Source organism: Drosophila miranda (genome assembly GCF_003369915.1).
Source record: "Drosophila miranda strain MSH22 chromosome Y unlocalized genomic scaffold, D.miranda_PacBio2.1 Contig_Y1_pilon, whole genome shotgun sequence".
NCBI classification, from domain to species: Eukaryota; Metazoa; Arthropoda; class Insecta; order Diptera; family Drosophilidae; genus Drosophila; species Drosophila miranda.
Window position 1 is genome coordinate 41,157,854 of NW_022881603.1, and position 8,548 is coordinate 41,166,401.

The 8,548-nt window shown below is 41.9% G+C and overlaps 1 pseudogene; it reads left to right on the top strand.

The window, feature by feature from the left end:
- The first annotated feature begins 294 nt into the window (after positions 1–294).
- Positions 295–2,079, top strand: LOC117191085 (annotated as a pseudogene).
- The last annotated feature ends 6,469 nt before the right edge of the window (positions 2,080–8,548 follow it).

An 8,548-nucleotide genomic window follows, 5' to 3' on the forward strand; every position in this document is an offset into this window, starting at 1 on the left:
GCAAGAGTGCACACGACCAACCATATTTGTACGCCGTCCTTAAGTTCAGTCATAGTCATCTGCTGATATCAAGGGCCTATATATCTGTTTACATATATATATATATTTAAGCTCTGGTACACTACAATACGAGTGTGTATAGTAGTATGTATATGTCATTTGCATCTGTCGTTCTAATATCGTGTATACCTGCCCAACCTTAACCAGAGATACGCAGTATTCTGGTCAATTGCGCCCCGACAGTCGTATCGCATGGTTTAAGTGTGTGTTTAATGTGATCAGCGGAATGTGAAGGGACTTTTGGACAGTTTCATTATCAATCCTTAACCCGACTTCGCAGGTTACACCCGATGGTCTGGCTGACAAGGCGGGCATACGTCTGGGCGATATTATACTCGAGATAAACGAAGACGACGCCACGCAGCTGACGCTGACCCAGGCACACGAGAAAATCAACGCCTCGCCCAAGAAGATACATTTCCTGCTGCGCAAGTAGGTTGCCCCAGATGCCCATCTATCTGTGTGTGTTATGCCTGCGTCTGAGACACTTTTGGGCTCTTTAACGTTATGTAATGACAAAAATACATATGTATGTATGTTTCCTCACAGCATGGAGGAGGACGATCAACTGGGGCAGTTTGAGGCCGGCGAAGAGAAGTCGATTGTGATGCGAGTGCCAAAGCCGATGCCGCCGCCCAGTGGTGAGTGTTTTCTCTGGTCTGTCTCCATCGCATGACCTCCCACCTAACGAGTACCCACATCCAGGTCCAGCTTTAGCCCCAGTCCCATTACACTTCTCGGTACTCACTTGGATTTGTATCTATATTTTTGTAGACTTCCACCCAACCCCCCTGCTTGGCTCACGTTGTTGGCATCCGATCATGTGGCAAGACCCGCCCGAGCCGCCAAAGCCCAAGAAAAAGAAAACCAAAACGGAGCTTGGTGACGAGGGCAACGAGGTGGTGATTGAACTCAGCGAGGACTCGTCCTCGGACGAGGAGGAGCAGGTGAATCAACGCCGACATAATTGCATGCCAACAACATTTGTAAAGCGAAACTAACCCATTCTATCTGTTTTCTCTCCTGTCTCCTGTTTGCACTCCCCCGCAATTCCCAATCGAACCACCGTTTTTTCTGGCAGGAGTTGCCCCATCACCGCATCATGCGGAACATTCGGCGCTTCTTTTCGGAGGTCGGCGACAATCGGGAGTTACGCAGCAGCACCATCGAAAATATGCTGCTGGCCCTGCCCACTGCATCCAGGGCGAAGTGAAGAAGCTCCGGCTACAGTCCCCCTAGACCCCTTGTCCTGTATCCTATCTATCATGTACATAATTCGGAATATATTTTTTGTGTGTGCCTCTGTGCTTGTCGATTGAATAAAACCCCCAACCCCAACAAATCCCAGAGTTAATCGAGTAAAGATCCTGCCCTTTCTGATGGATTCCGTGCAGGACGCATTCTGGCCAGCTCCATTGAGATGCGCCTGCTGGAGATGCAGCGGAAGCTCTCGGCGATTGCCGAAATACCCCAAATTCCACCTTGGCCACGGTATCTCAGAGCTTTGGCAGAATGAGCGAGGAGGAGGCCCAGGCACAGGCCGCGGCCTATATACAGCGAAAGTGCTCCTACGATGAGGATGCTCTTGACTACGAGCTGAGGGATGGCGGAGACGAGGACGTGCTGGGTGACACTGACATTGACACTGACACTTACAGTGTTGACAGTGATGAGGATGATTTGGTACAGGTACAGGACGGTTTGAAGCAATCAAAGCTTCTGAAGGATGTCACCCTGGAATCGGATTATGCATCGGAAGCCAATTACCCGGCAAATGAGGGAAGCGATGCCAGCGATGACTCAGAGGCGGAGTCGGAGGATGATGGGGGCGCGACTGGGAATGCGGTGTTCTTTATGAAGCTGCCTGCGGCGTCAGTCGAAGACGCCACCTCCTATCCCTCCACCAGTTCCGAAACCGACGACGGCAGCGACTTTTTGAGCACCACTTACACATGGAATCTCCGCAACATACCCAAGCTGCGTATCAATGATGATGAGGCTGAAACCGATGCCGAGCTGACGCTGAGCCCGCAGCAGCAGCCGCTGCAGAAGGAAGAGCAGAAATCTATGGCAGACACTTCAAAGGTGCGTCCTGCCACAGGACTCACACACACCAGGGCGTATGTGCAACAACTGTATGCAAACTTATTCGCTCCTGCCACACACTGCCTGCCGCCCTGTCGATTTAGTAATTAAAGTGCACTCCCTGATGCCAAAAAATCACTGCCAAGCACAAGCGAAGTTGAAGGCAAAAGCAAATGATATTTTCACTCCTGCTTGTACTCCTGTTCCACTCAGGTGGCTTTTATCTTGGCCAAGCTCGTGCAATATTCTGGCCATCTGCTTTTGTACATTAGAGCCGAAGCACTTATCCCTCAAACATCTAAACGTGTGCGTCGTCTTGCCACTCGGGGCACAGACAATGCGTTTGCTTTACTCAACTTTGTTTAATATTTTCCCATATTTCTGAATGTTATTTTTGCTAGTAAAGACATTTTAATTTATTAAGAAGTTTTCATTAATTTAACATTAACAACATGTCGACTGAAGAGTTCTTGCTACTTTTTGTCACGGCTAACAATAACATTAAGTAAATCTATTCGGTAAAATGTAGGTATGTAGGTATTTAAATGAGATTCAAACTAAGTGATTTTTGACAACTTACAAGCACGTGAAACTATTCTCTCGATTCACCAACATCCAGCGTAATTGATATGGTATGGTAAAACTGAGTGTTTCGTTTTCTGTTGGGGTTTATAATTTCAAAAGCAAAGTTTTGAACATCACTCTCATCTAAAAGTTCAAAAATGCTCGCAAATTTCAATAGCTTGTAAAGCTTTCCATACCGTCCATAGCTTAAGGGACTCAAGTATGTATGTAGTAGTTTAAGTTGCTTGATGGCAACGAGTAACATTTATTTGATAAGTATGTTGGACTTCAAATTATAGCAGCTCCAAGTTTTACATTAAGTATGTTTTTGTGAGTAGTTATGCGCGTGTACGTCTGAAGCGTGGCTGAACTGAGAACTGACTGATATCTCTCTCTCTTGCTATCGGCTCTCTCAGAGCCGATTACTGCTCTATCCCGACGACACGACGAAAACACGACCGCTTCGTGTCTCTCTCTTTCCTTCGTTTCCTACATTCGGCTGTCCTGACGGACCATTCGCCTCGGATGGGTCTAGCCAAGGTTTCATATATTCTGAAACTGTAGAGGTCTTATAGGGACCCTCAGTATCCCCAATCTTCTCGACTTCGTACCTTCCATGATTCTTTACCCTAACCACCTTATACGGCCCTAGATACTTTCCTTTTAGCTTAAATCCAGTACCATACTGAGTACGCTTGATAGCTACTAGCTCATTAACCTCATACTGTCTATCTATGTAGTTTCCTTTTTAAGTCAAAACTCTTCTTGTTTTCCTGCTGTAACCGTGCAATGTTTTCAACTACTTCCTTTCTAATTTTTTCGCGGTCCTTGTTCAACTCTTCGATAAGTGATTCTTCCAATATTTCTTTTATTTTTGGATCCATTCCTATACGCATGTCTAGCCCAGTCAATATCTTGAAAGGTGTTACCTTGGTACTTCGCGGCTCAACACTGTTGATCATTTGCTGTATTTTTCCTAGATGCTTATACCAACTACCGGAATTACCCTGACACAATTTCGCCAACATAGGCACCAATATCTTGTGCATCCTTTCGACTTGACCATTCCCACGTGGAACGCCTGTGGCAATCATTAAATGCTGTATTTTCTCCCTCTCACAATATTCACGAAACAAATTGGACATAAACGCTGCACCCCTATCCGTCACTATTCTGTTCGGATTACCAAAACTAGTCCCCTGAATTTCCAAACACTTAACGACCTCTTCAACGCCTGTACTACGAGTAGAATATAACCAAACAAACTTAGAAAATCCATCAACGACAACCAGTATATAATTGTACTGTTTTTTAGTCATTTCCATTGGTCCAACGTGATCAATGTGATACGTTTGTAACGGCCTATCACCCTTGTCTATTGGTTGCAAATAACCCTCACGTTTATCTGTCTTTTCATTGACAATGATAAACTCGACACAACTATTTATTACGCGCCATACTTTGTCTTTTAACTTCGGAATATAATACGACTTTTCAATGATATCTTGTGTCTTTTTAACTGAAAAATGTCCTTGCTTATGTGCTATTGATATAATCTCATTTTCCAACTGAGCTGGTACTACGATAAGCTCCTTATCCGGATCCTTAAGCAAAATCTGATTCCGAATATAATAATCCTCATATTCCTTGTCCTCCAGAATACTTTTAACAGCCTTAACCCAATCGTCGGTTAGCTGAGCTTCTTTCAAACGATGAGCTATACTTTCGGTCACCATAAGACAAGATACACGACTCAACGCGTCAACGTGCCTCATCTTCGTTCCTGAGCGATGTTCTATAACATAATTAAAATCTTGTAGGTACATGGCCCAACGTGCTACTCTCAAAGGAACGTTTTTCTTTTTGATCGTCATTGTAAATGCATTACAATCTGTGACAATTTTGAACTTTATACCCAAAACGTATACACGCCATTTCGCTAAAGCTTCGATAATTGCCAGAACCTCAAGGTCATAAGCAGGATATTTCTCTTCACATGGCTTAGTCCTACGGCTCATATATTGAACTGGATGGAATTGGCTGTCTTCCAAACTCTTTTGCAGTAACACGGCTCCATACCCCCATTTTGATGCATCAGTATGGATTTCTGTCTCCAACTTCGGGTTGTACATTTCTAAAACAGGTCTACTAATCAATGCTACCTTTAGTTGTTCAAACGCAACCTGATGTCTCTCCTTAAATTCAAATTTAACATCCTTCCGCAGCAGATCTGTCAATGGTTTTGCAAAAACAGCATAACCATCAATAAACTTTCGGAAATAAGAAGTCAATCCTATGAAACGCTGCACTACTTTTTTATCAACTGGCACTGGGAACTTTTCGACTGCCCTCGTCTTCTCATCACTTGGTCTTATCGTATTCTTTTCTATTATATACCCCAGAAAATTAACCTTTTGTCGTAACAGCTGACACTTTCTCCAATTTATACGTAGCCCATTCATTTCCGCTATCTTCAGTACTTTTCTCAACTTTAACAAACCCTCTTCTATATCTTGACTACAAATAATAACGTCATCCATATAGACTGCTGCTTCATTATTCCTTACCAAATCTCTCAACACAGCCATCATAAATCTGGTAAACACCGCTGGAGAATTTGAAATTCCAAATGGTTCATATAAAAATTCGAACTGACCATTCTGAGTCACAAAAGACGTATATTTTTGAGACTCGACTTCTACAGGCACATGGAAAAAACCATTCGTTAAATCCAACGTGGTGAAATACTTTGCACCCTGCAGTTTCTCCAACACTGTATCCATATGTGACATCGGAAAGTTATCGCGAACTATTTTCTCATTCAGCTTTCGGTAATCACAGCATAGTCTCTTGCTACCGTTCTTTTTGGGTACCAACACTACTGGTGATGCATACTCCGATGTACTTGGCTTTATAATCTTCTGAGCCAGCCACTCTTCCACTTGCTTGTCCACGATTTCCTGTTCACACAACGGTAATCGTTGTAGTGGCCAGTTGTGACTCTAAAACTCCAGAGAACAGCTTGGGAAGTACGGCCCTCGCGTTTAACATTAACTCTGCTCTTTACAAAAACAAGATAAGAGATCAATTACAAGAGAGCAGTAGTTAAAGCTTCCATTGAAGAGCTTAATGTCTAATTTAGAGAAGCAGCGTGGATCTGTGGGAGTTATGTTTTAAAGCTTTACTAGAAATCATACGATTACTCCGTTAGTCGTGGAAGCTATGTGTAAGCTTTGCTTAGCATCGTACGATTACTCCGTTATCTAGGGAAGCAAGGTGTAAGCTTTGCCTAAAATCGTACGATTCCCCCGTTGGTTGTGGAAGGTAAAGTTCCGATCGTAAGGGCTAATGCAAGTAATAGAACTTCTGGCTAGATCATTGCTATAGTGAAGCTGTGCGAATTCGGATGTGTCTTTTTATACAAATATATAGATCCAAGTGAATTTGAAAACGTTGTGCAATCAAACACGTGCCAAGTAAATTGAAGTTCTGGTGGACTACATTATTCCTTTTGGATTAAGAAAAAATAAAAGGTATTTAGACCTTACAATAGTGACACAGCTTTAACAGTCTCGTATCATAGGGCTGGAAATCTTACTACGTTCGACACTGGGAAAGAAAAACCAATTGACCCCCCCTCCAAGAACGAGGTCGTCAAAGTCCATCGATTTCTTAGTAGATCTGGGAAAGACCTCGGATTTCCCAGGAACCAGCATCTACATAAACCAACGATAACTACAACCAAATAAACCAGAAAGAGCCGTCCGAAGATATACTAGAGTGAAACCCGAAGTTATGTGGAGGCATACTTGAGCTGAAGTACACTTTGGAGTAAGACGAGAAGAATAGTTTTCTTACGAATTCGGAGAAACTAATATGCCGCACTCGTCACCCTTCTCGCTTATGAATTAAGCGCGCGGCTAAGGCTTTCGCATGTAGTTCTTCGCAATGTGTGGAGTGGCTCTCAAACTGTGAAAATAAAACATTATTCTGCGGCGATCCACACTGCCGTTTAATAGTCGTCGTGTGAAAATGTACCAAAGTATTAGTTTTGAGTCTCGTCATGAGATTTTCCATTTATTAAAGATTAGGCTACGCACTAACTATTTTTGTATTGTCTAGATTTAAAAAGAAAAAAAAAAAAACCAATAATGTATATAATTACCCATAATTAGAAATTAGCGCAAATGAAAACCACTTTTTTTTAAGATCCGCCGTTGAGTGGCAAATCGTCGTCGTACGGGTATGGAAATGGAAAGAAAATCGGTGTTTCATCCGAATTAGAAGTGAAGACCTGTATATTCATAATTTTTCTCCCTTCCTCAGAATATGTTCCTACGTCGCCCCTTGAGCTCAACGGACACGCCGGATAATTCGTATAAAGTATGAGTGAGTTACGAAACTTCCTTAAACGGAATTCTCGAGTATTTTCGAAATATGTATCTGTCTTATAAAACTTCTATTCCGGTATATAAAACAACCATATCCGTGCCATAATTTAAAGCGGATCGGCTACTAATTTTTCTTTCACGTTTGCCTTCTAGTTATATAATTATCATATTGTTCTCTTCTTTCCAATTTAATTTCTTTTACGCCATATTCTCTACACATAAGTCCTATACATATATACATATAACTAGGTATAACTGGATACTATTTCCTCCTTCTTTATTTAATTACTTTATGCTAAGTTTATACTTATCTGGAAAACCATGAAGTCCAAACCCTTAAATTTTGAATTATTAAATAATAATTAGTAGATAATAATGGAACATTAAACCTTTCGTGTTTGTCCTGAGTAGAGCCTGAGGAAGTCCGATGATCAAATAGAGATGCGCTCGATTAGGGTTATGCTGTCGATTAAACGGCATACAAAGGTAGGGAGGGTAGAGAAGGGGTCAAAGTCATCTGAGTTCCCCAAGAGCGACGGAATATAGCCTGACTATTTGTCGGTAGTCGGTTAAACAGTTAGTTAAAATTCACATTCTTTTCTTTTTGATTTCTTTTGTAGAGTTCCTTTTGAACATTAAATCAAGTGTACCTAAAACATCTTTGCGAATGTGTTCGTATAGCAGATAGGAGAGTAGGAAAGATCCCACGACATTCCGGCGAGTTAGTTAGAGCATAGCTAGAGGTACACGTTCCGAAATCCTGCTATACTATTGGTGTCTGACCGTCAAAAAAAGTATGTACAACCTCCATCCGTACATACAATCTCACACCTCTACGAATATGAATATCTGGCACATTACATAGATTGGCGCCCAACGTGGGGCCAGAGTACGAGTTACTACTGGTTAAAACCCCCAAAAACTTTGCTCGTTGCAATTTTAAATTCCACATTAAAATTAATACTTCCCGTCCAACTACTGTAACGGAGGATATTGATGGAATTTTGGGTTTAAGATTCTGAGTTTCGGAATACCTAACCAAATAGAATCCGCCAGGTAGCAAGGGATGGAAACTGATTTTTTTTGTTACCAGAATTAATTTGCGAATATACGACAGCTATTCACAAAGGCGGATAGGTCGGCCAAATTATAATAGGATAACCCCAAAAGAGTTTATGAGGGAAGAGTATCGATGGCTTTCGGAAGTCTAATTTTCTAGATATAGATTTGGAAATTAGCCATTGCCAAGGTTACTGATCACATAAACATACCATAGACCAAATTAGATTTCATTGAGGTTATATTCCGGCGACAAGAGAAAGCGTATATCGGACGGAGTCAAGCTCGAAAAGGACAAATATTGGGTATTTAGGAGAATTTTGTAGAACTTATTGAAGCTTTGGTCCTATAATTAGGGATTTCCACATTTAGTGATCAGAACTCGTATT